This window comes from Adiantum capillus-veneris, chromosome 6 (assembly GCF_014529385.1).
Source record: "Adiantum capillus-veneris isolate H3 chromosome 6, ASM1452938v2, whole genome shotgun sequence".
Taxonomy (NCBI): domain Eukaryota; kingdom Viridiplantae; phylum Streptophyta; class Polypodiopsida; order Polypodiales; family Pteridaceae; genus Adiantum; species Adiantum capillus-veneris.
Genome location: NC_140936.1, coordinates 143,991,015 through 143,995,150, shown reverse-complemented (window position 1 = coordinate 143,995,150; position 4,136 = coordinate 143,991,015). Strand labels below are relative to the sequence as shown.

General features: G+C 38.0%; 1 pseudogene; it reads right to left on the bottom strand.

The window, feature by feature from the left end:
* Positions 1 to 1,035: 1,035 nt before the first annotated feature.
* LOC147456409 (protein STICHEL-like 1) lies at positions 1,036 to 3,544 on the bottom strand (annotated as a pseudogene).
* Positions 3,545 to 4,136: the final 592 nt, after the last annotated feature.

The window sequence follows — 4,136 nt, the reverse complement described above, 5'->3', positions numbered from 1 at the left end:
TATGGTGCAAGTTTAGCATTAGTTTGTGACAAAGGAACATGGATCGTGATCCATGTACCTATGTGTCAGGATGTACTTAAACTTGGCACACAACTTTTTTTTGGTCCACTGATCCCTGCTATATAGTTTCTATGTGATTTGGATCACTTTAGGTCAGGTAAAAGTCAATCCATAGACTTGTTTTAGGGTATTTGCCTCAAGCTGTTTTTGGCTCTTTTCACCCATTTTTTGAACTTTTTTGACAAAAATTATTCGGGGACTTTTGTTCACAATGGTCTCAGCTACATGCTAGAAAAGTTTCTGTCCAAAAATTCCTCAAGGGTACATAAATCGCAATCCATGTTCCACAACTTTTGGACTTGATCTTTGGTGTGCTGATAGCTTATGATGTTTCTAGCTTTCTCCACGAATCTTTTCGAGTTTGGATCAGTTTTTCCCAACCAAAAATAACTTCTAGAGTCTGCTATGATAGTTTAGAGAATGTTTGGTTTTTTGGCTCTTTTGAACACTTTTTACAACTTTTTTGCATATGGTTCTTTTGGGAAAAGTGTTTGTCTATGTCTCACCTACCTACTCCTCAAATATCTCAAAAACATTTCATGAGGTACATTGATCGCGATCCATGTTTGACCACATTTTGACATGAAGCTTGGTCATCTGTTAGTCCCTGTTATGGTGATACTCTTCCCCACATCTTTTTGAATTTGGACAACTTTTTTATAGTCAAAAGTTAGTTTTTTTGTCTGCTTTGCAGTTTTTGACTAGTTTCTGTATTTGGCTATTTTGACCAACTTTTTTCAATTTTTCGACATGGTCCTTTTTGGCAAAGTTTTTCCACTAGTTATCAGGGATAAGATTGTCAAATATCAACACAAATGTCAAAAGATACATGGATTGCGATCCATGTTTGCAACATTTTTTCAATAATTTGTTCTGTAGGTTCTCTACGTCCTGTAGAAGCCAAATCTCACCCCTTTTTTAATTTGGATCCCAAAAAGCTAAAAGATCTCAACTTTTGTGTTTGAAATGCCTATTTTAGTTTTCTGCCCTAGCAGCCAATTTTGATGTATTCTCCTCAACTTCAAGGTTGTGCCACAATTTCCTTGGCTCTGGTAAGCGGATCGAAGGACTAGATGCAATCAACACTCCAAAATTTGAGCTTGATGACTTCCTGAAGGATGCGCTTTACTCTAGCAACAAGCAATGCTTGTCGATGTAGAAGGATTTTTTTTCTCCCTTGGATATGAGGTATAACAATCTTTTTTGGTTTGATTGGTTGCCTTTGGTTTTTGGAGAAGTAGGGGCTCCACAGTTCCTGACAAGTAATATCCTCTATATATGTTGAGAAAAAGATGATTTTAAACGGACAACACAATTTGTCCAAAAATTCTTTTGCAATGCTTGTTCTTGCTTTCACTGCCAAATGTTTGTGCTCAAGGTGCTTAAATTCCAAGTGGGCCACTACAAGCGATTTAATGACGAAAAGAAAAAACAACTTAGCCTCTCCACACAATAGCTGCTTGACGACATTGGTTTTCCTATTGTCCATAATTTTCCTATAGATACTTTCCATGGGCATATTTGTACAAACTTGCCTTTGATAAGATTTGTTTAGTCTAGAAGAAAAATATTGAGGTACAACTAGAGGCCTCCTTGGACTAGGCATTGTCCTCACTTCATCAACTTTTGTCATTGACCTAGGGGTATGTCTATATGGGTGCACTTCGCTACCAACTAGTAGACCCAAATGAGGAATTCTCTAGCCATGTACCCTCTTGTGATCCCCTGTAAGATCTTCCTCACTCATTGCACAACTAGAATGGGACTCCCACTTTGCATCATCCTTTGTTGTTTCCTTCTCTCTATTGTCAAATAAATTCAGAGGGCTTTGCATGATACTGATACCAAGTGAGTAAGGTGTCACACTGGAGGGATATGTATGAGAAAACTACAAGAACGTAGTAGTTAACCATGAGGTTCTATATGTGTAAGATCCGAGATGCCTTTCTATATCTAGAAAGATTTTCAAGGCTTGCCAAAATATCTCATCTTCTACTTTTGTACATGCTTAAGTTTGTAATCTCTAGATGGACTATTTCTCGCAAGGATGTTGATTATCAAAGTGGCTAGTTGAAAGATTAGAGCTAAGGTAACTGCTCCAGTTTCCATGAAGTCTCTAATTGCCTTCAAAGTGCTAGATGTATTTGGTGAAAACACCACCTCGAGAAGTCGTATGAGCTTCTTCTCAGGTATCATCCCAATGAGCTCCTACACAACTGAGAGAAAAGCTCTCTTTTCGAGAATATTGATATGATCTACTAGTAGTAATAAGATACAATGCAACGAGATCTATGTCGATCCTTTCCAACAAAGAAACCTTATGACACCTTGAAACTATGTCAGCCTCTTTGATCTTTTAAAACAGGTATTGCTAACACCTAGAAGGATCCATGCAAGCCAATTTCTCTGCATTTAGTGTGATGAGTATGAAGAGCACATAGCTAAGGGGATCTTCTAAGCTCTTCAAGAAGGCATTCCTTGCATCTTAGTGAAAGCATGACACTCATCTACGACAAAGACTTTCTCTCGAGATGAGGGTGGAAGAGATATATGATTGAGAAGAAGCCTCATGCTCTCAATCCCACTAGTTTTCCCTTCATCAAAAGAGGAGCATTCCTTGCATGTTTTGTAAGGCCGGAGCTCCTTTTAAGATAGGCAATTGCATGTAGCAATAACAATACTTGCTGCACATGTATTGGGCTACCATGGAATACATGACAAGGTCCTTGTACATTTTGGGTTGATGTCTTTGGCTTGTTTTGTGATGTCGTCTAGCACCTGTTTGTTTCATAGACAAATTGACCTTTCAAAATCACTCTTCCTATGACTTATGCCCAATGTTGTACCTTTCAAGCTCCTTAAACCTGCTAGCCTTCTTGTGCTTGAGCCCTCTATGGAGGTTCCTATCAAGCTCCACTCAAGAGCGTACAACATCATCCGTTGTATAGTCATGAAAGGATTTAGGCTCAGCCATCAAAGGGATAGTTTCAAAATTGGAGTTAAATGAGGTAAAAGAATCCTTTGAATCATACTTGTCCCATCCCTTTCTATGTCATGAAACTAATAGCTGTCACTCTATCCTGCATTTTGATACCATTGAAAAGCACCCTACACCTGCGTAAGAAGGCATGGAAGAGTCATCCTTGTTGAAACAATGAGCGTTCAGCCACCACCACAACATGCCACAACCAAATCTTTGTGCTTTTGACTCTTCATCTTGTCCATCCTCAAAAGGGTAGATGGAGACAAGTTGTTGATGCTTCCAAGAGCTGGCGCAACTAGTCGGTTGCAAATAAGTTCCCATATCCATGGACCATGTATTTTCCTCATCTGAAAGCCTCCTAGTGGCACCTCTTTCTTTCAAGGACTCCTCTAATGTTTGTAGAGAGAAAACTTTGGAGAAATTTATCGATTCTCCAAGGAGAATTAAACTCTTTTGTGCACCAACAACACATAGGGAATAAGAATCTACAATAGCACGCATGTGGACGATAGTCCATAGCGAGCATACATTCAATCATCTCCTAGTTGATTACAAGAAAGTCTTTAATGGAAAGAAAAAGGATGGAAATAAAATACTCCACCAAACCATACACTTGGTGAAATCTCACGATTACACGACTTTCATCCATAGTGCACTAAGGCCTTTAGCATGCCAAAGAGGTGAAAGTTCATGACTATGGTCTACATAAGGTTATGAGAAGATTTAATACCAAAAGATTTTTTTTTGTGAGAGACAACAATAAAGTGACACTAATTGTTTAAAACATTTGTTATCACAATAAAATATTATGTTTCCTAAAAAAGGTGTAACAATAAACTATTTAGACTACAATATATTTTAGAAACATAAAAAATAATGTTTGGAAAACCACGTAGAAGCATTATAGCAAATTGAGGAAAAAAAAGGTGGAAGAGGACAAGAAAGATTATGTGTGATCCCATATTCAATGGCCCTCTTTAGAGAGAGAGGTACAAAAATGTCAACACCTCTCACAAAGACCTAGAAGAAATATTTATAAAAGAAAATTGCCATTTGGCATCAATGTGCAAGCTTTATCCAATGGTCCACAAAT